Source organism: Ambystoma mexicanum, chromosome 6p (assembly GCF_040938575.1).
Source record: "Ambystoma mexicanum isolate Mex_15411 chromosome 6p, UKY_AmexF1_1, whole genome shotgun sequence".
NCBI classification, from domain to species: Eukaryota; Metazoa; Chordata; class Amphibia; order Caudata; family Ambystomatidae; genus Ambystoma; species Ambystoma mexicanum.
In genome coordinates, this window is record NC_090935.1 from 1514820332 (window position 1) to 1514847548 (window position 27217).

Genomic DNA, 27217 nt, shown 5'->3' on the forward strand with positions numbered 1-27217 from the left:
ATACAGTGACACTAGCGTTTATTCCCCATCATTTTCGTCTATATACATTTCCGCCTGCTCTTGCAACTCAGGCTTTCTCTCCTTGCTGATCGCGCTGCGGGTCACTCTCATACATTCACTTTGCTCAATTTCGCTCATTGGGGGGGCAGTCGGGACAGAGGCACCCTCTTGGGCAGGAGGTACAGAGGGGGCAGTGACAGTGAGAGATGTCTATTGGGGCTGTGATAATTGCGAAACACTCGGGGCTGGCTGACTAGTGGGCAGTGCAATTACTGATGCAGCCTGTGGCCATGCTGGGGTTGGGAGGGGCTGAGCAACGGGAGGGGGTTGAACGACAACTACTGACGTAGTCTTTTTAGTCTCTCCCCTCGGGCCTTGTTTTGTTTCAGTTAATATTTTGTTTATTAATTCGTCTGATGAGTGTAACTCTCTCTGTGGATATATTTTTTCAATATTCAATTGATCGCGTCTATTTGCCTTCCTCAAACTATTACTCCACTCCTCCTCCTCCTTTTCCTCAGCTTTCTCTGCTTTTGACTTATGCCTGCGCGCATGTTTCTCTCTACTTCTAGATAGGAGCATTGCTTCCCTCCTCCAGTCCCTAAGGATATCAAGTGCCGCAGGGCATGCTTTCTTACTTATTAACACCTTTTCCAGGTATCCGATCCATCTCTAAACTACCATTATCGGCCACTGAAGATCTTCCTGCTTTCTAGTTTGCTTGTGCAAAAATTCCACAAAACATTATTGCTCCCACACCATACTTTACATACATATCATAAGCCGGCGTTCCCCCCAAGAGGCGCGACCAGGCCAGTTTCCAAAGATTGTTCGCCGCAGCGGAAAAATCCCGCTAAGGTGGACAATACCCCAGGCATGTTTTAACCTTAGCCCTGGCTAATCAAACTTACTATGGATGTTTGATTTTGCAAAATCAACTCTCAATCAATATCAGGATCACTTACGAATCGGGGCACAACTCACCTGATTAGTCAATTTCTCTTTTAAAGACACAATTCGTCCATATACTGACGCAATCAATGACGTTGTGTCTGCCTATCTTGGCTCGGCCTAGTTTCGGGACCCTCGGCCCTTTGTTCGCTGGCCGGGGACGTTGATCAGGGATCAGCTGTGTGCAGATCTGCAGAAAGGAATCTCATCACTTACGCAGGGCGCCCCGAACACATCTTGATCCCAGCTCGATCGCTCCCGTCCTCGCCGTTCTTACCGCCTTCCTTATTTTGCAACGTACACGATGGAACAAGTAGGGGAGGGTCCCTGTTTTGGCGCCATCTTGAAGGGGCCCCTGAGGGACCCTCGGATGTGGAAACAAGGCACAATCATCACACATGAACTGATACGCTAGACATGAGGTTGTATTCCCAAAAACTAGGGTTTATTGCAAAACAAATAGTCCCAGTTGGCCAAATGGTCCCACGCCCCGTGACGTGTGTCTAACAGACCTCGGGGGACGCAAGAGAGCAAAAAATCGTACATCAGTTACATATGTACAAAATGAGCATCTGACAATCAGTAATGACACATTTGACACATTCAATGCCGCCCCTAATTCACTCCCTTTGAAGTGGAGGCGATGATCGACCATGGTGACGAATATGACACTTTAGATCACCATATTTAGTAACAGTTTGCAATTTCGAATTTACAGACACTATTCTTTATTTGCGAGAACACAGCGCTTCTGTTTTCATGGACAAGCTGCGCGTAGGGGGACTGGCACATTCCAGGCCTTACCATCTCCTGGTTTCCATTCACGCTCTAGAGGTCAGCTTGCTCTCCAGGGCCTCACAGTGCTCAGAAGGGGGGCCGTAAAGAAGAACATAATTCAAACCCTTTAATATTAGTTTCATACATTGCTATTCTATTAAGGAGACTCACTGGCATCCGTGTACTGATTAAAATGCCTTGCTCCTTGCCTTCAAGGATATGTGCGGGAGGGAACCGGGCATTTCTGTCTGGCTCTCCAGCGTAATGTTTCAACATGTCTTTAGTAACCTTGGACCATTGAAGCAGAATAATATCTTCAGCAAAGCAGTTTTACATGAGGCAAAGTAGCAGCGTTAGAGAGAACAGAGAGAGAAAACAAAATGACGATTCTGGTCATCTTAAAATGGCCGCACTCTAGTTAAGCTAGTAACTATGTAATGACTAATGAGCATATATTCTTAACACTTTAAATGATGCGGTTGGTCTTCGGCCAACCAATTATCCTGCATTGCCTTCCGTTCGAGGGGTGTCTAATTTTCTAGACTGACAAAGACAATAGGTGCGACAAGAAATTGCAAAAAGGTAACAAAATGCATTGAAAATGTGCAATGTTAATCTGTCCCTTAAATTGAAAATGTGCAACATTTCCTTTTAATTTGTTCTTTTCATAAGGAGCGCAGAAATAAAATACGGAATCTGAACTGTAAATGAAGTGATGGTGTTTTTGCTAGGTGACTTTGTTTTAGGGGTGACTAAATTAGTAGCCGTCTTTTACGTTGCATCTCGGGAGATTAGGGACCAGGTTGCACCAGATGTTGAGATATTGTAAGGAATATATTTTCAGGGGTGTCTTTCTCTGTCTGATAGAGTTGAGAGATTGGTGGTCTTGCAGGCTGTGAGGATACATCAAGGATGTATGCCCTCACCTTCCTGTTTTTTAAACTTGTATTAGTTTTTTCAAGTAGGATTTGTTCCTGTGATTCATATTATGTATTTACTTGTGGGCTGAAATAGGCCCTGGATGCGAGAAATGAAAAGTCCAGAGTCATTGGGGCCATGCCCCGAAGTAAAAGGCATGCCCTGAAATAATGTGGAAAATGAGGCCTATGAAATCAAAGCAAAAAGGAGTGAAATTGGGCCTCAAAACATCAAGACACTTAAAGGTGCTGACTGCCTGGCATAAGAGAAAGACATGTGCCCAGAATCTTAAATGAAAATGTCAAAGATTGTGTTTCAAGCAGCTGCTGTAAAATTAAAATTCTTTCACTGGTGAAATGAATAAAATGTTCTTTCGTGTTTCCTCCAAATTGACAATGTTCACCAAAGCCACTAAAAGTGTGATTATGATGTTCTTCTTTTAACAGTTGTATGCAAAGGAAAACTGTGTATTTCATAAGAGGCCATTTTTTTAACCTCTCTTTATTATTTAGAATACAACAAACATCATAAAACTCAAACAACCCAACTTGCCCCCCCACTCACATAGGTACCGAAAAACAAAAACAGTTTCACATATCATTAACGAGTGCAATAGAGTCACAGAACAGGTCTTAACCATCGGTGGTCTGCCCCAACCCTGCATCCACAGACACCTTTTTGATCCGCAGATTATGCATAAGAGGTCATTTTAAATGCATTTAGATTTGCTGCTAGCCATTTGCTCCAGGACCACCCCTTATGCTGTCCTGAGAGCAGGCCCAGGGTGTCATCATCAATCAGGACTATAAGAGGTGAAACTGCATTCCAGAGCCCCTGTTGTTCTGGAGACCTAAGCCTGCAACTTCAAACCTCGGTGCCTTCCCTTAAAAATACAACTTTAAATTCTGTTAGAGCTAAACTTTGCAGTGGAAGACCAGATAAGGAACTCTGCTCTGCTACACTTCTGACCTCCAGGTCACAAGCCTCCATAAAACATGCATTTGTGTCATTAGCCCTTGAAGAGCTCAGCTAATCTAAACACAGAACCCCTCCTGATGTCACAACCATGTGTTAGGCAGAATCCTGTGCAGTTCCCTTAGGGAGCACTACAGAAGATTAGGACTACAGGTGAGAGCAATAAATCCCCCTTTGGTATCCGTATGTACCACAGAAATTTAGTTGGTAGTTGTGGCTGAGCAGTCAGACTTATCTCAAGAGGGAGATGAGCAGTATTCAGGGTTTACACAATAGGCCTACAGTACTATGGCACAAGGAAACACTGACCAAAGCTTTGTATTAAAAAGTATATATATATTTATTTAATACACTTCTAGTAAAACACATTTATCACGGTCATCAACCAAGTTAAAATAAGTCAACGAAAAATATACACACTCCCCAGTTAAATTGTAGACCAAGTGAACCAGAGTGAAAACTGAGCAAAACGGCACAGTGAAAACCACACACAAGGGATGCTCTATCAATTTCTCACAAGGGAGGGAAAGCACAAGTTATTTAGAAATATCTTCTTACACACCCTAGCAACACCTCCCATAAGTTTGTGAACCAGTTTAAGCAAGACAGCGCATCAGTATAGGAAATACTTAAATGAAAACTGAGCAAAATGTCATTTCACAGGTTTTAACAAGGAGAAGAAAAGGGTAGTTATGAGAAATAGGTGCACCAACACAGTTCTAGTTGAGAAGCAATCTAAAGAAGGCAGTTCTAACAAATGTAGCCAGAGTCAATAGGCCTGTGCCAGAGTCAATAGGCCTGTGCCAGAGTCAGTGGTACAGGGCAAGGGCCCAGGAGCAAAATGTTCTTGTAGCTGCAGTCAGGTCATTGGTTAACAATTTCGAAAAGGTGGATGCACAAGGTGAAAGACAATGTTAAGAGAGAGGGGCGGACAACCGAACAGGTAGGTAAAGGATTTAAAACACCTTTAGAGCTACCGCGAAAAAAGGGTGGCCTGGCGGGACAATGTACCTTTAAAATGAAGAAGTAGCTCCTGCTGTGGCAATTGTTCCTGGTAGTTCCTGCAGGTCGGGGGGTCCAGCAGAGGAAGAGAGGCTCTCGTTGTGGAGGAAGGGTCGAGTTACTGCACTACCCAGGGATGAAACCAGCCGCGGTGCTGCCCGACGAATAAAAGGTACACTCCTTTAAATCGCGGTCAGGGTGGACGGGTGCCTGGCTATCCGGTCTCCATGTACAGGGTACTGGCGATTCGACCAGGGCAGGTCCAGGAAGGCGATTGGCAAACTGGTTGGCCCCACCAGCTCAAGGGAAGAAGGCTTCTTTCAGATGAAGATCTTCTCTTGTCGTGTGGAGAAAAGTGGTGAGACGCTGCAGCAGGGCTTTGCCGGTGGTTAAGTCGTTGCAGCGATCTTTGGCTTCTCTCCTCTTAGGCTTCTTAGTTCCAGTGGCGATGTCTTTTCCTTCCAGTCCTCAGGACCCTGCTTTTATGCAAAAAGAGCCCCATTCATGCAGCCTAGCTGTCACTCACACAGTGGAGTGGTCATCCTTGGCGGGAGACCCTCCAGCCTATCAGGATAGGGTGCGATATGGGTTGCCGATGCAACCCTGTCCAGGGGTCCTACTCCGCCTCCCGCACAATGGACCCACCCCAGACTCAGTGGCGCCGAAAGGAGGGCTTCTTCCAAAAGGACGAACAAAGGATCCCTGACCTGGGTTAGGAGTTTAGAGAAAGACACGAGAAAGAAGTTATATTAAAGTTCTGGCAAATAAAGCCCACCGGAGTAAAGTCAATATTAAAATGCACCGGCGGTATGTTAGAGGCTGTCAGAAAAAGTGGTAGCCTCGAACAATGGGAAAATCCCATAGGAAAATATTTGCGGTTGAATATTTATGGTAGTAACCACGGCCACCAGCCAGAAAGTTTTGAGAGAGGGACTGTACGGTACCCTCTCGAAAATGAACATAAGGGAAAAACTATTAACCATTCCCAGTACTTCCATAGTAAGATGGGTTGTACTGCTTTAGTTCACAAAAATTGACTAGTAAAGTCAATGGGGACTTTACATGCCCTGGGAGACAGTAGTCAGTCCCAGGGTATGGAGTCTATGTTTGGGGGTCGCTTTGACACCCCTGTGTCACTGCCCGGAGGGTGCTGTGTAACACATGTGAATAAAGATGGTTCCTATGGAGGTGAGGGAAACCCCATAGACATTAAACACAAAAATAGCCTTTAACACACATAGCAAAAATGCCTAAGAGTGGGAAAAAGAGTCTCACTCTTTGTAGGAAAAAAAGAAACAAACCCTTCAAATCAAGCAAAGATGCTGGGGGACTCTATAGGTAAAGGAAATTAGCCATAAAATGAGAATTCTCCCTAACACCATGAGCAGAGAAATTTGAAATGGGAGAGCAAGGGTGGGGGTCAGAGCCAAGGAGTGGTTTGGCTGTTCATTGTGTAAAATGGGAGAAACACATTTCATTGTGTAAAATCGACAACATTTATCTCACAATAGTCGCTGTGGGATTTTTGTATATGTGTCAGCTGACCCCTTCTGGTCATCCCCCTAAAAATGGCGAGATCAACTTAACTAAAGTTATTCATGAAAACGTAATCTGGACCTCCTTGTGAAGTTGAGAGATATAAAAATTTGATTAAAGTGGGCCCAGTATGATTCATATGCTGCCCACCAAGGGCCATATTTTTCACTCATATAATTCTGCAGTAAATGAAGAAAAACAGTATCTTTTCACAGGAATGACGTACAGATACCTGGCGAGGCTTATTTGACTCGCAGCAACAAATAGGTGTCAAAAATGCATTCATACCTGTCAAAACATGGAGATTAAGGGCACTTGTCATGTAGTGAGATTTCTATGTCCCAGACCAAGCCCCCTGTCGAAGTGAGATGATGAAGTGGTTTCCTCCCCTGGTGTCCCAAAGCACTTCCACATTTTCTGGACCTATCAGCACACAGGTGGAAGTGGGGCACTGGAGCAGTAACCAATCCCTTCTGTAGGAACTATGACACATTTTGATGTCATTTGCCCTATAACTAAGTAAGCCCGCCTCAGAGCAGGACTCTTTCCACTAACCCTGGAGGTGATCTGCTGTCGAAATCTGGAGAAACAACCCAGCAGTGAGAGGTCTAGCTTGCAGTGGAGCCGGGAGATTTAGAGGCTAACCTGGGACCCCTTGGAGGACTCAGCAGAGACCTTGACTGACCCCTTTTTGCTGACACAGCAGTTTCCTGATGCTCCCTGATGTGCAGTCCAGACCTCTCCTGTAAGTAGAACTAAACCCCAAAAGCCATAGAGTGTGTAGGCCCTGTATTCTTTTAGCATTGCTTTAAATAATTCCCCATTGTAAAATTCCCATTTGCCTGCGTAGATCCTTAGCATATTTGTCAAAGTAAATCAATTAATCTCCCCCATTGAATCCACGGGATCTGTATTGGTGGAATTCAAAACCAACAATCTTTTCCCAGTGTTTTGTGAGCTGGCATAGTCCTAAAGATTTGCAAAATAATTGACTTCAAAAAGCCCTGTTTCCATGTGTGTCCCACTGTAAGGTGAAAAACTAAATTGTTCCCATTTTCCCATTCTGTTCCTACTTCCCCATTGTAAGGTGAAAACAAATTCCCGTTTGCATTTTTCTTTCCCCATTAAAATTGTGCTAAACATCCCAAAATCGATTTTCCCTTACTGTTCCTACGTGCCATTGTAAAGGAAAAACAAATTCACATGTGCATTTTTTTGCTCCATTGAAATTGTGCTAAACATCCCAAAATCGGTTTTCCCATCCTGTTCTGATCATAAACCTAAACATCTGTGTGTTATTGCCAGGGGTGACAAAACAAATTTTCCCCTTGCGTCCCTGTCTCCTTTCTATTGTTTTTGTGATTAAGTAAGTCTTCCAAAATCTGATGTTCCCATTGTGTGCTGACTGGTAATCTATAAAGCCCTGCCTTTTAAGTGAAAGCAGAACAAGTTCCCTTTCTTTCAGTTATTTCCCTAGAAATTGTGATAAATAATGTAAAAACCAATTCTTCCTTTGTGCTCTAAAACACATTTTGCCATTCTTTGTCTGTTCCCCATATTGTTTCTGTGAACCATATCCCAAATCCCTTGTGTTCCCACTCCTTGCCACTGCCTTCCATCCAAAAGTGACAAGAAGCCTAGTTAATGTTTAGGGGGGGAGGTGAGGGTTGCTGGGATCAATGCATCATTCTGTGTGCATTCATTTTCCTGTTTGTTTGCATTCATTTTCCTTGTGCACTTAGAACTGTTCTCCGATTGTAGTGGTGAGAGAAATAAAAGGAAATTCTTGTCACTGTATATTTTTGAGTTGCCTCAGTGTGATTGACCAAAAAGGATATTTTGTCTTTGGGTTGCCTCAATATTGGTGGCTGATGTAAGCTGTTTATTCTAATTTGCCATTGTAAAGGAAAAACAAATTCACATGTGCATTTTCTTGCCCCATTGAAATTGTGCTAATCATCCCAAAATCGGGTTTCCCATCCTGTTCTGACCATAAACCTAAACATCTGTGTGTTATTGCCAGGGGTGACAAAACACATTTTCCCCTTGCATCCCTGTCTCCTTTCTATTGTTTTTGTGATCAAGTAAGTCTTCCAAAATCTGATGTTCCCATTGTGTGCTGACTGGTAATCTATAAAGCCCTCAAAATGCAGAGGTGGAAGGCACAACTGTGTCAATAATATGTGTTTAGGCCATTAAATTGAGGTATGATCATAATTCTCAAAGGTGTTTCCTGAATTTCTGGTGCAGCAGGGAGAATCTCGAGGCCACTCGGGATTCAGAAAAAAGAAGCACTAGACACACACCAGCCGTTGCCAGCTGGTAGCCCTATGCTGCACTCTTGATGGGACAAAGTCCCCAATGTTATTTTGTAGAGTCTCGTGAGTCTCATCCCACTCCCTATCGGAGAGGTTTTAGGTCACGAGAGTCAGAAATGTAAGTATTCTTACGATGCAACCAGCATTTACTCAATACATTATATATTTATAAGTCAAGGTGTTTTGAATCTCTGTCTATTAGCTCATCTCCAGCAAGGCACCACCACTCTGAGACGAGACAGAATTTAAACAGAAAAAGTCTTGGTTATATCAGTTTCACTAAGAACCATTTAAATTAAATTAACAACACACTATTTCCTAATAGTGTGGGAAAACATTGTCAACAACAAAAACGTATAGCATATAGAAACTTTAACAGTAGATGGGGCTAAAGAACCGTCCCCACAGGTACAGAGGTGTCTCCTATAATTATACACATTGTAACATCTTCAATTAAATAAGGAATTCATATGTTGCTGAGTAACATTGGTATGATTGTCCTTCTGAGCAGTACACTTCTTTCCGCTCAGAGTTTTATAAACACACTCCTGTCAATCATGTGTGCCGACGCGTTTTGGATTAAACAATCCTTCTTCAGGGCGGGGTATGTTACAGTTTCATGAGTGTCCATAAACTCCTACAACAAGGAGGGATATACTAGTTAGTCTTATGGGAAAATAAAGGGATTTCACCAGAAACTCTTAAGAGAAGGTGCAGTACTGACCTTAATTCCTGTGTGTATGGTCAAAAACCGGTGTCAACCTGTGTAATAAATATGCAAACGTGCAAAATCAGAATTTGTTCTGTAGCATGAGTGAACTTGTAACATGATGTAAATACGTTCTTGGCATACTCACCCGGACGGAAGATAACCATCTCTCCCCGGGTGAAAGAATGGTGATAGGCTGCGACTTCCAGTACGCAATGGCTGAAGGCAAAAACAGAACAGATGTGTGCCATTAATGCCGTGATATTTATTGGCAGTAGATACTGTTTTTATTAAAGGGATATAAGGATATAAATGAAGTATTGCCTTTGTAAGTTAATATGGCCACTAATTGATGTTTGTAATTGCAGCGGGATATGCCAATCGTGCAGGTATCTAAAAAAATCTATTCTCGTAACGTGCACGCTGGCACGAGATCTCGGGTTTAGGGACGTAAACCTCTACTCTCTAAATGTCAGGGTCCACCCTGTGTACCGTGCCCGTCACCGTGCGCGCAAGACAAAGGGTATCTCAACAAGGGTACTCACTGTCTCGCAACCACAAAACTCCGAGAACGATCGAGCAGCCCGTCGCCAAGACGCGCTGCTCGAAAATGCTCTGTTTACATGGTCGTCATGGAGTTGGCGCGCGTGCGCGCGTCCATTCCAGACTTCCATCTTGGTGTGGGACTGGCCGCTCGTAACCAAAGGCTCGCGGCGTGCTCCTCCCACAGGCACCTGGTCGTCGCTACACCAGCTTAATGCTCAGTTTGAGTTCAAGATTAATTGGATGTCGAAAAATGGGAAGAGAGATTATTTCATTCAATCTATAAGTTATGTGGATGTACATTGTTACTGGTCTCAAACATAGAGACATACTCTTATTCGCCAATGCAAAGTGGAGAGTATGGTGATACAAAGGCGGGAAGAGGGGTGCCCAGCAGTAATGTACTGCCCCAGGCCCCAACTTCCCGCAGGGTAGTGATGGAGACCTTCAGGTGAGCATGGTGTGATACAGAAAGCCTGTTACACCTGCCCTCCCATGGGCCACCACAATCAAAGAAATCTACACATCAATCTGAACCAAACATCTTGTACAATAGCCTCAATGAGGACGCTAAATGTGAAGCATCCTAACCTGTATTCAGTGTCAAACCTGCGGAACAATTGCCGCTAACATTCTTTTGCATAGCTCACAAGGTCTAAACTAAACATTGAACTCACGTTGTCTTCGCCATTCACAATCTGGAAACTTAAAGTACACATCACCATTAAACAAATCGATTTACTTTAAACAGACCCCAAATTCGTAGGTTTTCAAATGAATTCAATGCCTGACGCGGACTCATGTTCCTGATCTAGCTATCAGTACTCTGTACTAGGTACTATAATGCACATTTTTAGGGCACATGGTTTTTTGAGAGAAACATTACCATGACTTTCACAATGACAGTCTGCAAGCAATATAGCACAAACAATTAAAATCACAAAAGAAAACATTAAAGAAAACACATGAGGTCAAATTCACAGTTCATGCCTCTTGGGCTCAAGCAATCCAGAAGGTCAATCCAAGCAATCTCCCTCTGGAGCAATCTCTTGTGAACATCACCCCCTCTCGGTCCCATCTTTACCTGTTCTAAGATCATACACTTAAGTTGAGCTATGCTATGTCTTGCTTCTAAAAGTGCATTGATACTGGGGATCTGAGACTTTTTGTCCTAATGTTGGACTTATGCTCGGTCCAACGCAGCTTCGCTTTTCTCATGGTAATCCCGACATAATAGAACCCACAGGGGCATTTGAGGGCATACACCACATTTGAAGAATCACAGGTACAAGAATGTTTCAATGTTATGGGCTTCCCTGTATATGGGTGTGAGATTGTGTTACCTGGAAGGATATTGCTGCAATGCTGACAGTTGCGACAAGGTAGAGTACCTTTGTGTCTAATCTGAGCCTCAAGTGGCAGTGATAAGTCCGCTCCGACCAAACTGTTTCTCAGCGCATTGCTGTTCCTGTAAGCAAAGATTGGTAATTGTTGAAAGAGCGGTTGTGTTGAAGGGTCCATTTGCAGCATTGGCCAATTTCTTTGGATGATGTTCCTGATTTTTTTACTTTGGGCTGAGTATGTGGTAACATAGACCATAGAGTCATCCTTGTTCCGCTCTTTAGGTTTCAATAGGGTTTCTCTCTCTATGGGAGCAACTTTCTCCTCGACCTGGGTTAGGGTCGTGGGGTTGTATCCTCTTTCCACAAACCTGTGACGTAGAGATGCCGACTGTCTCACAAACCCGGTGTCTTCTGAGATGTTTCTGCGATATTGTAAGAATGGACTAAGTGGGACACTGTCAATTGTCCTACGAGGATGGAAACTCGTCGCCAATAACAGGCTGTTTCTGTCGGTGGTCTTGGTGAAGATCCGTGTCTCCAGGTTTGCCTCCTTCACATACACTTCTACATCCAAGAAATTGATCGTAGTTTTGCTTGTGACAGTTGTAAACTTAATCCTCGGATGCATTTCATTCATCATGCCAAAGAACTCCTGTAACTCTTCTTCCGGTCCTGACCAGATACCGAACACGTCGTCAATATATCTCACAAAAATGGTTAAATGGCGTAACCACCTCGCTGATGTTAAGACGTGTTTTGTTTCCAGGTAATACATGTAGGTGTTCGCATACGCTGGTGTCATTGCGGCTCCCATGCTGGTTCCTGAAACTTGCAGAAAGAACCTGTCTTGGAATCTAAAGAAGTTATTCATTAGAACCAATTTAAGCAGTGTCAACACAAATATCTTGTCACCCTGACAGTTGGTAGAATTTAACAATAACCATTCCACGGCTTCTAGCCCCGCTTCATGTACGATATTGGTGTACAGTGATGTCACATCCATAGTAAACAAAATGTCCCTTCCTTCCACGAACACGATCTCTTTGAGTTTTTTCAGGAAGTGAGTGGTGTCCTTGATGTAGGTCGGGGTCTCCTGTATGAGGGGTTGTAGGATCTTGTCCAAATATTTGGCCAGAGGTTCCAGAATACTGTCGCTTGCCGCTATGATGGGTCTCCCTGGAGGGTCTATGAGTCTCTTGTGAATCTTGGGTAGGATGTATATCACCGGTGTTATGGGGTGTGTTGTCTCCAAGAATTTGCGTGTTTTTTCTGAAATGACTTCCCTCATTTCGGCCTCCTCCAGAACCTCCTTTATCAGGTTCCTAACTTGTTCTGTTGGATTGAAATCCACTTCGTGATAAGTCTCTCGATCCGCTAGTTGACGTTCAATCTCTTCAATATATTTGATCTTATCCATAAGGACAAGGGCTCCTCCCTTGTCAGCGGGTTTGAAGATTATCTCTCTGTAGTCAAGTAACCGTTTCAAAGTTTGTCAGTCAATCTTCGAGAAGTTGCTTCTTTCTTTAGTTCTGAAAGAAATCTTCTTGAATGGGTCTAACACTGTTCTCTCAAAAAACGTCAGGACGTTGTTGTTGATAGGTGGATTGAAGACGCTCTTAGGTGCAAGTTCCAGAAATGTTGAGGGTTCGCTAGTGTCTTCGTCTGCTGCATGCTCATTGAAGAAGACCTTCAATTTTAATTTCCTCATTAATTTAAAGAAATCAATCCTTTCTCTCAGGAGATTAGTGTTATATTGTGGTAGAAACGAGAGACCTTTGTGTAGAACTCTTGATCCCATGCGTGACAACTGATATGGTGAGATGTTCACTACTATGTCTTTCTCCCGGTTTGTTTCTTCCTCTCTGATTTTTTTCTTCCCTTGTCCCCGTCTAGTTGGCCTTTTTCTAAAAAAGGAACAGCCGTCCTTGGAACGTTGTCCTCAGCTCCTGTGGCTGAGGATGTTGGTCTTCCTGTGTCAGAGATTACCTCCAGTTCCGTGCTAGATGCTTCTGACGAGGTAGTGTCTGCATTTGGAGGCCCTGTTTTTGGGGTGCGTGGTTGAAAAGGTCTAGGAATCTTCTGGCCATAGTACTCCTGCCAGGTGTAGACGATGTCGAGTTTGTAATCCTGGGTATCGCGTCTGAACTTACGTATCTTCTTGGTCTCAAGTTCTTGTTTGTATCTGGCTAATTTTTCATTAGTTTCATCTAACACTTCTTTAAGCTGATCTGCAGAAAAGCCTTTACTGAGAGCTGCCTTGATGGTATCAATCTCCTCGTCAAGGGTTGTCAAACTGTGAGAGAGTTCTTCGATCATCAGTAGAATAAGATCCAGTGAACACTTATTTAGAATTTGTCTCCGTTTCTTCACAAAGTTTGGATTTTCCTTACATAGGGTCGGCTCTAGATTCACCCTCAAACCTCTTGGGATTCTTTGTGCTTTGTAGTAATGTGCTAATGTAGTTGCGTGTAGCTTCAAGTTTATTTCTTTGCGTATCTTCCACTCAAGTTGCTTGATGAGCGCTTCCGGTTTATCTGAGGAGATCAGTTCATCACCTGTCGACTTAATGAGGCCTAGAATCCTCTTGGCCTCTTCCTCACTAAAGCCAAGTGACTCTGTTCTGTTGTTGGTGGTAGCATCAATTTTAGCAAAGGACATGATCCTGTATTTGTGTTGTTGTACGGTGAAAAAACATCTGTGTGTTATTGCCTGGGGTGACAAAACAAATTTTCCCCTTGCATCCCTGTCTCCTTTCTATTGTTTTTGTGATTAAGTAAGTCTTCCAAAATCCGATGTTCACATTATGTGCTGACTGGTAATCTATAAAGCCCTGCCTGTCTTTTAAGTGAAAGCAGAACAAGTTCCCTTTCTTTCAGTTATTTCCCTAGCAATTGTGATAAATAATGTAAAAACCAATTCTTCCTTTGTCCTCTAAAACACATTTTGCCATTCTTTGTCTGCTCCCCATATTGTTTCTGTGAACCATATCCCAAATCCCTTGCGTTCCAACTCCTTGCCACTGCCTTCCATCCAAAAGAGACAAGAAGCCTAGTTAATGTTTGGGGGGGAGGTGAGGGTTGCTGGAATCAATGCATCATTCTGTGTGCATTCATTTTCCTGTTTGTTTGCATTAATTTTCCTTGTGCACTTAGAACTGTTCTCTGATTGTAGTAGTGAGAGAAGTAAAAGGAAATTCCTGTCACTGTATATTTTTGAGTTGCCTCAGTGTGATTGACCAAAAAGGATATTTTGTCTTTGGGTTGCCACAATATTGGTGGCTGATGTAAGCTGTTTATTCTAATTTGACATAAATAATACATTGATAATACACACCAGCCTGGTTCCAAGTCCATTGGTGTTTGGTGCGATTGGTTGCAAGACACAGGTTGGAGGCCTTCTCAAAAAGGACCTAAAGTGTAGAAATCAAAGCGTTTTTATTGTGCTCCACATTCATTGTAGAGGAAGGAGATCCCTGACTTGCGTGTGTCGTGTAATAAACCACAACATACTTTCACGTATTGTATGTGCTTTCTTGTGTGCTATCACAAAAGACACATGTAGAAGAATGGCCATCATTTTATTTCATAAATCCTAGTTATGGATGCCGTAACTATGGAGCAGGTCCACAAATACCCTTATTTGGGAGTATGAATTTAGGAATGATCCTTCCTATCAACCGATGACACTGCACCCAGCACACTGGTGCTTCAGTTGTAACCTTTAACATAAGTCAGCAAACCCCTCTCAGAACCCAATCTTAATGTATAGATGTACCCACTACATTCAAGAGCGTCATCTAAATGATATAATGTTCTGACAGAAATAAAAAGAAAATTAATACGGGATCAAGGTGTAATAATTCCTTTGTCCCCAACTGATTGTTTCATGCAAATGTTGATGTGATTAAAATAAAGGTACAATTTATGTAAACCATTTAGTTAAAATATGCAGGAAAAAGCTCCACTCAATGTTGTTTAAACTTGTGCTGACCGCCATGAATGGTTTATTTGCATCTTATTTTCTATCTCATCCCGTTCACCTGGCTTTCCAGACATTGACGCCAATTGATGATTATGCTGCACATACGAATTCCTGGTGCCGAGCTTCTCTAAGGGAGCTTCATTTTGAATCTGAAGTGTCTGCACTCCTCCAGTTGCAGGTGTGGAGGTGGCACAGGTCGATCAAAACAATGGTAATCAAATACCATAACATCAGACAAAGATCTGCTGGACAGATACCTTTCCTACTCCATTTTCCAAGGAGCACAGGAAGGGGACAGGGGCGCTCAAGCTTAATGGTTTGTTATCTGCCACTCTCCCATGCAGAGCTCTAATTCAGGTAAAATCAAGTGCTGGTTATTAAAGCTTTCTGAATTACAAAGGACTACATAACAAAGCTGGTTCTATATGTAGAATGAACGGGAAATTCTGCTGGAACTGCACTGTAAGGTGTTCATCAAGACACATTTGACTTCTTCAGGAAAAGATCATCTTCCAATTCTTTAGAATGCTCAAATTTATAAGAGGTCTAAAAACAACAGCGCAGAGGCCTTCCTTGAATATAATGACAAACCGCAGGTCAACAAAAAGATGGTGTTTATCTGCACGTTCAACCACCTGTCGAATAAAGTGAATAAAATCATTAAGAAGAATTTCCATATCCTGCAGGGAGGCGAGTGCCCTCTAGAACCACCCTTTTGTGCATTCAAACATGGAGCAAATCCGAAGGATTTGCTAACGAAAAAGGACATTTTAAACCCAGTTAACCTTAGATGAGTATTACTGAGACCTAGGGCTTATCGAAGCTGTGCGGGATGTGTAACAACTGTAGGTTTACCAAGAGAATCGGAGAAGGGAACCTTGGACTCACAAGACCTTGGGTACAGAAACAGTTAACTAACTGTATCTCTTGCATGGTGATATATACGCTATCTGGTGCCCTTGTGATAACCTATACATAGGTATGACAGAGAGGAGGGTGAAGATACCTATCTCGAACCACAGATGTTGTATCAGAAATATGGTTATGACAGCACCATTAGTTGGTCACTTCCTCGGAATGGGACACTTGTGTGCTACCACGGGATGGACTGTCCTCTTACAGATATCAATGTTTGGTACATCAGCTAGTGATAAAAGAAGACTATACGAAAAAGAACAATGCATAATATTGTATGTGGCACGGTAGAGTGTGGTCTCAATAAAATGGTCAACTGGCACAAGTTGTAAGACTAGAAAAGACACCTTGTGTTCATTATTCAGCAACCCAGTATTTACTTTTTGGCTGCCTAACCTGTTGTTATGTTGGCGTTTTAGTAGTCATCATGCAGTTAACGTACAGTACAAATGTCCCTTAAGCCTTCTGGTTGGTTTCCTTTAGGGACTGTGTATCAACGCCTTCCCAAGATGGCAGCTAAGTTGGCCGTAGAGTTTTGAAAAGGTGGAAATGGAAGAGGGACTATGTTCTGTGCTGGGAGCTTATCTAATGCGACAGTGTGGACTCTTGTGGTTCGGATAATCACTGTCGGACAGTGTGCACAGTGGAAGTCCACAAACTAAGTTAGCTGGGAATTAGAGTTGCCACAACGAGGTAAGATTACTGGAGGAGGTGGCGAGTTAACATCGAGTGTGTGTTTGGGATACAATGCACAGGGGTTGTCTCGCAGCTTTTTGGGCAAACCTCGTGTTTTCTTTTCCATTGCAGGTCATGGCGACCTATGGGTACCTGTATACTGAACGTCTCACTAAAGATACGTTCCAACTTCCAGTAAGCAATAAAGGAAGCTGCGCGCGATACAACAAAGTGCCTCAAAGGTGCATATACTTGCACAGTCGGAAGTTAATGTGCGGACACAAAGACAGCCTTGACTAGTCGATAGTATAGATGAAGTCTCCAACATGTGAGTTTCGTGACAATGAGGTCACATGTTTCTGTATTCAGGGCATCAGTTATAGTAGAGTCGATTTTTGGTTTGAACAACCGCATCACTGTAACTTTTACTCTGGGCTTACGTATGAATTATAGGATTTCATGTCATTCACCTCTAACCACACTGCGACATGTTGAGATTTCAGCTTAAGGAGAGCGTGACATAAGATTGGAAGCACCTAGGTTTTGTGGGGGAATCCCTGGCCCCCACTGCGTTGTTCCGTGAGCCCCGGGCCCCCTCCGTTCCAAACACTCACACAGAGACATGTGTCAGACTTGGGCTTCCCGGTCACAATGCTGCAGCCGGGAACACCCCTTTTATTTATAGGGCACACGGCAAAGTGCAACATCACTCCGCCACGTGCTAGGCTTTAAAGGGGCAGCACCACACTCCTCCTTTTTCATGAGGACAACAAATGATAACTCAACACACTGCATGACTACAATTAACATCTACAACACACTAACACCCTTAACCCAAACAACTAGATCTCCAATGAGCCCCTTTATTCACAACCATCCCCCTTTCCCGCTGGGCAGATGCCTAAGGGTCGGACTCCACTATGAGTCCCAGTCAAAGTCACTGAAATGAGCAGGTTTCCCTCACTCTGTCCTCAGGGGGCACCTCCTGCTCGCCTTGGGGGTGGGTGTCACGCCGTCAGCCTGCGTTCTCACAGGGGACCGAGGTAGGGGCTCTGCACCCCCACGCTCATCTGGTGTGTCTGCAATGTCCTGGTCCACGGGCCCCTTGGTCCTGGGCTCACCCAGTTTCTTGAAGAAAGTAGTAATGTTCCTTGTGACCGAGGCTCGGCTGTCTGACGCAGTCACCATGGACCCCTTCACTGCTATCATGTCCAGCGGCTCTGGTTCATAGGTTAGTGACAGTTTCCCGTGGGGGTGCCTGTTTCTTATTAGCACTTCATCCCCGGGCATGAGTTGATGAGGGCGGAGACCCTGCCTTTCATTCTCTTGCTAAGTCGGTAGTTGGCACTCCGTCTCCACTTGTTGAGTGTTGATGACCGCCGGCTCCTTTTCCCCCACATCCGGCAGCAGACCTCTAGGGCATCGCTTGGAAAGGGCTTCGGCCGGGGCCACTCGCATTGAGGTGTGCGGGGTTGTTCGATATACCCTCAGGAATTGGTAGAGGGCCCTCTCCAAGAACTGTCCTTGACCTTGCGCAATCCGAAATACTTTGTTTAACGTGCGCATCATCCTTTCAGCCTCTCCACTGGCCCTCGGCCACAGGGGCGTGACCTTCCTATGATGTACACCATAGCCTTCCATGAGGGCAGCAAACCGTTCTCCTTGAAATGGAGCCCCATTGTCAGAGCAGAGTACTGTGGGGACTCCATGAGCCACAAATACCTTTTCCACTGCCAGCACCACGTGCTCGAAGGACACCGACTGGATGAACTCCACCTCCGGGTATCTGGAGTATTCGTCTACCACCACCAGGAAGTGCGTCTCCTGCGACGTGGACCCAAAGTCAGTGTGGACAACCTCTCAGGGCTGTGTGCCGCGTGGCATGGCTTCGATGGCAGGCTCCCTCTGGGCGGGCGACACTGCCTGACACCACACACATGAGGCAACATAGTCATCCAACCGTTTCTCAAGTTCGGGGGAACCACACCTTTAGGCGTAGCCGGGCTTTGGTCTTTGCAGCCCCTTGATGGCCTTGGTGTGCCAGGCCGATCACCTCCTGTACTTTGGCCTGCAGGACCACGATCCGATCACCTCTCAACAACAGACCCTTCTCTGAAAATGACAGCTCCTCCCGCACTCTCCACAGCTGCTCGAGCATCACCTTTGCTTCCTGCGTGCGCCCAGCCAGCAACTCTAGGACACTCTTCCACGACCCTTGCTGCAGTGCCGCTCTGAGGATGCAGAAGCACTCGTCGTTTGCAGCTGCCACGTCCGGCCACAGTAGGTGACCATGCCGAGGAAGCTTCTCACCTCAGACACGTTTTCTGTGGGTTTCGCTTCGTTGATGTCCTTTACTTTCCTGGGGTCTGGAGACACTCCTCCCTCGTTGAACATAAATCCAAAGAACTCTGTTTGTTCTCAAGAACTCACATTTTTCGCGGTGGAGTGTCAGACCCAATGAATGAAGCCTTTCGAAAGTTTTCACCAGTCTCTGCAGATGGTCCACTTCTGACCTGGCGAACACCAGGATGTCGTCACTAATGTTCAGAACACCCTCTAGGTCCACCCGCACCCCTCTGATAATGTTTTGAAATACCTCAGCCACAGAGGAGACCCCGAAGCTAAGTCGCTTGAACCGGTATAGAACTCAGTGGGTTGTGAAAGTCGTGATATATCTCTGGATGCAGGAGGACTTGGTGGTATCCCGCCCTGAGATCGAGCTTCGAATAGAAGCGAGCTCCCTGCAGCTCTGCAATGATGTCATCAATAGTAGGTGTGAGATGGCGTTCCCTCCTTATGGCCTTGTTGGGAAGCCTCATGTCCACACAGATTCTTACCGAATCGGGTTGATTGGGTTTCCTGGCAACCACAATTAGGGGCACCCAGGGCGTTGGACCTTCCACCTCCTCGATGATGTCAAGGTTTACCAGGTACTCCAGTTCTTTGTCCACCAATTCCCTCAGGTGGAATGGCATCCTGCGATGTTTGAGGGCAATTGCCTGCACCGACTCATCAATGTGCAGTCTCACTGGATCCCCAGCCATGCGACCAATCCCTTGGAACAGGCATGAATACCTTTCCAGCAGCATTTGCATGTCCTCCACATATACGGAGTACGCAAAGCTCACCAGTCCGAGGGCTTCGGCCGCCGCACAGCTCAGTAAAGTGTTGGTACTGACGGGCGTTACATATAAACGTGCTTTAATCTTGGAGCTTCCATGCACTACCCGTGCAACAAATGCACCATCCAGGGACTAGGATGTGAGCCCCCAAATGTGAAAATGCAAGCTTTCGGAGTTGATAGTCTGGGGGGGCAGGGCATAGCATCATAATGCTGACGGGCCATAATGTTGACTGAGGCCCCCGTGTCCACCAGCACCGATACAGGAGAGCCATTGGATGCCACGATGCACCTCGGCTGTCTTCGGCCCTTGTGCTGGAGGGCGTCAATGCTTGACACAAAGAAGATGTTTTCCTATTCCTCCTCCTCCTCATCGGGTTGGGAACCTTCCTCCCCTTGTTCTACCTGGGCAACATTTGGATGGCGGGACTGTGTGAAAAACCCAGATCGCACTGGGCCTCTCTGTACCAGCACCGACAGGGACGCTCTGCACACCCTTGCGAAATGGTCCATCAGGCCACACCGTCCGCATGGCCTCCCTGCAGCTGGGCACTCTCCGGGGTTGGGCATGTCATACCCGCACTTCTGGCATGCTTCTCCCGGCTTCCCGCCCCTTTCGCGGAGTTTGCCAGTCGGTCTCGGGGGAACCCCAGCTGCCACAACCCACAGCACAGACCTCTTCTGACTTGGCTGCACGGGACCCCACCTCCATCCTTGAAGCATGTACCTCGGAAATCTCCTGGCATCGGCCCAGCTCCAAGATGCAAAGAAGGGTGATTCCTGGTTCTCTCAACACCTGTCTCCCCAACTTGCCTGAGGAGCACCCTTGGATGAGCTGATTTCTGACCATGTCATCGACGTTGTCCCATGCACATGCCACAGAGAGTCTCCTGAGGCGACCATGGAATGTGTCGAGGGTCTCATCTTCTTTCTGTTTAGTGGATAGCATGACGAACGTCTCGTAGTCCGCATTAGCCAGTGGAAGGAAGTAGTTGTGCAGGGATGTCTTTGTTGCGGCATAGGTGGTGTCTGTGGGCTGGGGGAGTCACAGATCTTGTGTACAGCCGGTCCAGTGGCATACAGTAATGAGGCCAGCTTGCTGTTATCACTGGTTTCCATCGTTGCCCGAAAGTACATGTCAAGGCGATCAATCCATCGCCTCCACCTAGGTCCCAGGCTCGATGGGGGCTAGACACGTAAAACTTGGGTATGGGTGGGAGAGCCGCCGGGGCCCTCATCTGGGCCATTGCTGGAGGTGGGGGTGCTCCTTGCTGTTGTGGGACAGCCTGTGCCCCGTACTGGTTTGCTGGGTCACTCATGGGTCAGAGCGCACAAGCACCCCTTCAGTATTGCACAGGGGCCGCAACTCACCCAGCTTGCTTCTTCTTCACATACCCAGCTTGATCTTCCACCTTCCACCTTCCACACCAGGACCACAGGCCTCCAGGCCTCCTTGATCTTCAAAACTCCCCACCAGTCCTTCACCAGTGCACACAAGCACTTACCAGCTTCCAGCAGTAGCAGTAGCAGTAGCAGTGGTCCAGTGGCCAGTCACCAGATTGTCCAGCATTGAGGAGTGTCCAAAAATTGAGCTAGTGAGGCCTAAGGTATGAGTTCCAGAATAGCTACTCTCCCCCCAGTGCCTACACTTCACTCTGGGAAATACACCTCAAAATTACAGAAATTTGCAAATTTAAGGTATTTCCATGTAGGGATATCGGTCTGCTATCCATGAGTCCAAAATGTATGCCTGGATGGCACTCACAGGCACCACCGGAGTTCTGTGAAGCGTCCATGTATGAGGGACAAATGGCCGCCGCTGCGCGGGCTGCCCCTCCCCCAAGCGTAGAACGAGAGATCTGTCCCTCGTTCAGTATAAAAATTAATTGACAATATCACTGCCAGATCCGGGCAAGTCTCTGGCCTCGTCGCCACTGTTGTGGGGGAATCCCTGGCCCCCACTGCGTTGTTCCATGAGCCCCTGGCCCCTTGCATTCCAAGCACTCAAACAGAGACATGCGTCAGGTTCGGGCTCCCCGGTCGATATGCTGTGGCCGGGAACGCCCCTTTTATTTATAGGGCACGCGGCGGAGTGCAACGTCACTCCGCCGCATGCTAGTCCTTTAAAGGGGCAGCACCACACTAGGGACATTTGATAAAGGGTTGACAACATAAAGGTACAACGCATGCCTGGAGTTTATATGATGTTGCAATACATGTCCCTCGGATGTCAGACTATTCTCTGTCAGGAGAGTGGAAGACACAGGAGGTAGATACAGCCTTTAATTGTTTGAGACTTAAGGTAATACAGTGTTGTAAGAGAATGGTTGTGTATATTGCAAGGCAACACTGAGATTGCGAGCGTGCTTCTCAGTCTAGATGTGTAATAGCACGCCTTTTAAGATGTTAAAGTGTGCGTCCATGTTCTCCTCAATGTTTGTTATGTTACATTCTTTCAGATTGATGCCTAGTAATAAGGCTACTTAACCAACCAGTCTGTCTATATGTATGCAATTGACAGCAGTAAGTCCTCTGTAGGTTATTAATTCACTTACAGAATATGACAAATTGAATTGCGACAGCACTAATTTTAGCTGTTTATACTGTTTCTTTAGACTCGGGTGCACAATGCTAATTAAGAAACCGGCTACCGAATATTTCAGACTGAACACTCTGCATGTTTTTAATGAGTGCCGAGAACTGAGTTTTGACGTTATCTCCCCTGAAGAAGTTCTTTGATTCGTGTTTAATGACATAAAGAACAAAACATGTTGGGCTAATACCACTATGAAAATGCACAGTGTTGAGTATTAATGTATGAAGTTAGCATAAGACGTATATACAGGGTCTGCTAATTGGTGTAAGCATTTAGCTAGTCGAGTCCATTTACCATCAGAAGGGTATTTCTAGCGTGAATACGTTTGTACCTACTATGGTTCTCCTGTGGTGATTGATTATTGACTACAGTACGTAGTGTATTACATTTTGCACAGCACATGTCCCTTTACTTATTTGTTGTATTTGAGGTGATTCTTATTTATGAATTTGTAAACTGTGTATTTAATAACATATTTTAAATTCACCTGTTTAAGTGCATGGATTGCCGCTTAGAAAAGGTTTTTCTTGTCATGTGAACACAATGTTGGTAACTGAGTGACGGTGTACACTAGGACCTAAAGAAACAGTATAGTGGCATTGGGGTCCTTTTAGGTCCTTTGTTTGTGTTAATAAATGGTCTGCATCAGGGTATGATCCAAGTGTCCTTACCCACCCTGAGTCTCTCCAGGTTGGTGTTGTTACTCAAATTCCAAAACCTGAGAAAGATTGCAGATGGTGGATGTGTTGCAATCTGTCAAGCCATCCTATGCTCCAGCCTGATACACGGTCCTGCGACTAGTATTAGACAGATACAGCAATGTTGCGAAGTGGTAAGGGGTCCTGTTCTACTTCCGATAGATCAGCATCATTTTTCGATACCAGCAGTAAACTTGTGCTAGCCAGTTACGCAGGAAGTGGAAAGCCTGCGCTTCCTGTGGACGCCTGTAACATATTGGCCTAATCTCTCCAGGGGTACTTGAAGCCGCAGTCACATTTGTTAAGCTTTTGCTTTGTGGATTTCCAGGGAGCCTTTAACACAGTGGTTATACACATCCTTTGGAGCAAGCTTTAGCAGATAGGTGTAGACTTTGGTCTAGATAGACTAACAGTCCAGCTGCATTCAGGATCATCAGGTAAACTATAGAAAGATGGATCAATGAAATGAAATAGTTCAACAGATCATGGCTTTGCGCAAAGCAGGGTTCTTGTCTATTTATTATTCAATCACTTCTAATTGGATTTGACTAATTCCTGGGGATGAGCCCTAAAATATTTCCTACATATTTCCGGTCAAGTGGCACAGTGAGTAGAGCGCTCGCTTTGACATCCGTGCAGAGCCTGTTAACGCAGGTTCGAATCCCGGCAAGGCCAAACTCAGCCTTTCGTCCTTCCGAGGTCGATAAATGAGCACCACACACTGTGGGTAATAATAAGCCATGCTCAGATACCTGAGGGTTCGTAGCGCAATATAAATGCCTAATTATTATTATTATTATTATTATTATTACATTAAGGTAAACCCCCATAGCACTGATTATGGATGTGGATGATGCGCTCCTAATGAAGCGCATAACGACTGTTCTGCAATATTTGGTGCCTCACCAATTGAAAAATGCAAAATGAAATATATTGATAGTAAGCCTGAAAAAATAATGGCAATGGTGTATGGAGCTAGCCGCTGCTCCTGATGGTCTTGGGCATTGGGCTCTGCACTGTGGTTTCTCTCTGCGACCCTGCAGTGCTTGTGGTCTAATGATGCAACAGATGCGGTTTGTGATGTTCTGGATTGGATTGTGACATTTCACAGTAAGAAGCCAGGCAGCAAGTGGAAAGTGGCCTGCATCCATCACCCCACTGTGTTCAACTAATTTCTCATGTGAAGGCAATAGCAGGGAGTGCACATCCCTGGGGGTGGGTGTTAGGGAGAATTCTCAGAAATGTGCTTATTTCCCTTCACCTTAGAGACCCCCAGAAATTGGCTGGATTTTGAGGACTTGTTTTTTTCCCCTGGAGAGAGTGTGAGCCTTTTCCCCCTCTCTCGGGTATTTTGATGTGTGCTTTACTCGTGTGTTCTTGGATTATGGATTTTTAGATAACCCCATAGGCATAATCTTTTTATTGTTGTGTCACACAGCACCTTCAGTGCAGTGGCACCGTGGTGTCCTTTGGACTCCCCAAGGTTTAAATACCTTCTCTGAGACTGACTGCTGTCTCCCAGAGAATGTAAAGTTAAATTGACTTTACTAATCTTTTTAAATTCATAGACCCAGTACAAACTACCTTCCTATAGATTGCTGGAGGGTTGCCTAGCATCCCCTATGTCTAAACACTCATGTAACAGTCAAATGTTACCCTTTCCTATTGAAATGGCTGGTGGCAGTGGTTTTATAGCGAACTACCATGATTTTTCACAACTGCGAACACCGGTAGCTAAAAATCGGGTCAGCCATGTTTTCCAACTTGAAGCGCAAGACCCCTCTGTAAAAACAGACTCCAGCCATCTTTTTTCACCGTTTCTTTGTGGAAAGGTCCTTCTGGGGTTTAACTCTGCACGCCAAACCAGGTTTGGTCCCTTTGTTCGTGAGCCTTTGGCAGGCTTCAGTACAAAGTCCGCCCATGGCGTCTGAGTGTCTGAGTTGGGCAGTAAGTGAGGGAGGTGCCGGAAACTCCCTGTGCTTAGTCACCTAGGAGACCCAAATGCACTCTGCCGTGATTGACTCACTGACTGTCGAGCAAAGGACAGCCACCCTGCTGGGTGAGTAGCAGCAACGCTGGAATGAATGGGAGAAAACTGTTTAAAAGGTGAGTCTCCAGGACTGCGAGGCAGAATCACCCACTGGAAAGAAAGAACCGAAAACGAGCTGAAGGAAGATGACTGCTGCAACTCCTGGACCATTGGCTTGCCCGGTGAAGCCCTGCTGCAGGTCCGAATTGCCTAAAACTCCATCGACAGAGAAGCTCCTTCAAGGACGGATTCTTCCTTTGAGTTGGTGGGACCAATCAACTCAGCCAACGACTGGACATCATTCTCAGAGCTGGTTAAGGTTAACCAGGGGGAAGGATGCCATTTTGTGTTTGGAAGCCACACTTACCTGAGCTGAAGTCACGCCATTTTGTTTGCTCCGACGACAATCCCGTGCAGTGCAGGAGTCCCCCAACATCCTCCCTCTTGTCCCCATGACTGAGGCTCAGAAAGAGCGAGACCTGCAGGACCTGCCAGGAACCAATGTCTTCAGCTGCATCTTTTTGCTCCACTTTAAGGTACTGTGCCATTTGGCTGAGAGATCCTAACTCTCGCTGTGGAAATTCATGAAACTTTTCCAACTCGCAGGCCTAATCAGCTTGTGACCCAGCAGATTTTTCGTTATCGTCAAAACTACTTCTAAAAACTTTTACAAATACTTCTCTGTTTGTACCAGAACTGTGCTGTTTTATACAAGAACACTAGACTATTGACTTTGGCCTGGCCTATTGAATTGAGCTGACCCTCCTAGTACACTGAACCTTTGCATTATCTAAAAGAAGTGTCTTTCTAACCCTTTGTACAAACCTATGCTTTTTATTCCTACTTGAAAGTACTTAAGTGCCATTTGCTTCCTTTATCAGGGGAGCACAAACTGTCTTTATAACTTAGAGTTTGATACTGTAGTATATTGGTGTTTACTATTGAGTTGATTTCTACTAGTGAAAGTTTTCTAAATGACTGTGTAAATAAATGTTTAAGTAATTTGACCAAGAAACTTTAAGTGCAAGTGTCTACTTGAACCACTGCGATTGTGCTACTTCTGTGTAACTTCTGCTACTGCTCACATTCCCTCTTGAGATAAGCCAGGCTGCTCAGCTCGCTACCAAAAGTGTGTGGTACAGACTTATACCAAAGGTTGGTTTTTGCTTACACCTGTAGTCCTAATTGTGTGTGGTGTTCCAGAGGATAGATACTGCCTGCAATTCTGCCTAACACTGGTGTACAGCAGTGAGGATAAAGTATAGTTGTTACATTGAGAGTAATATTCTTACTTTTGTTCAAAATAACCTTCACAAGGCTAAGCTACACTAGAGAATCAATTGTTTTATAATGCCTAATATGGATAACTACAAACAGGAGGCCCTAGTCATTCTTACAGTAGATTAACTGAAAGATACGTGTAAAGATAGGAACCTGGCTGTTAATGGAAAGAAAAATGTATTGATTGAAAGATTGTTGGAACACCAAAGGTTGAGAAATTGGGCTGTAACCCCAATGTCTCACCACATATGGATAATGTTGATGAGGAAAATGATGATGTAGAGTCCAACTCTAATATTGTTGAAGAGGCAGATGAGTCAGAGGAGTCTCAGGATGTGAGCCCCACTGACACTCTAACTACTCTTAGGCCTCAACCTTTAGCCACAGGGACCCTACCAGGTCCAGCACTGAGTCGAGAATTTGTCTCTCTTGAGAAGATGAGACTAGAGTTAGAATTCAAAAAGCTCCAAACTCAAACTGAAAACAAACATCAAGAGCTCTAAAAAATGGAATTGAATCATGCACTTGAAATGAAGACATTGGGTCTCATTACGAGTCCGGCGGTAACCGAGGCGGTAAAACTGCCTGGTTACCGCCGGACTCGTATTACCATTCCGCCTCCGTGACTCCCAGAAATACGAGGGCATTACGACCCTGGTGTTCCGGGAATTCCGGAGGCGGAATTCGGTAAATCCCCATTGCCATTGAGTCGCAAAGGACTCAATGGGAATGGGGAAGTGGAAACACTGGCACCATCTCGTGATGGTGATGGTGCTGGTGTTTCCACGTCCGCCTGCAGGCGGGTGGTATTAAACCCGCCAGGTCAGACCTGGCGGGAACATCACCTCC

General features: G+C 45.2%; 1 long non-coding RNA gene across 3 annotated transcripts in view; it reads right to left on the reverse strand.

Moving 5' to 3' along the window:
• Positions 1–1662: 1662 nt before the first annotated feature.
• Positions 1663–27217, reverse strand: part of LOC138510592 (uncharacterized) — a 357934-nt gene continuing 332379 nt past the window's right edge. For all 3 annotated transcript variants that reach the window (XR_011280418.1, XR_011280420.1, XR_011280419.1), the window contains 3 exons: positions 9335–9405; positions 9202–9239; positions 1663–9114 (listed from right to left, as the gene is read on the reverse strand). This is a non-coding gene — a long non-coding RNA (uncharacterized lncRNA). The remainder of the gene's footprint in view (positions 9115–9201; positions 9240–9334; positions 9406–27217) is intronic.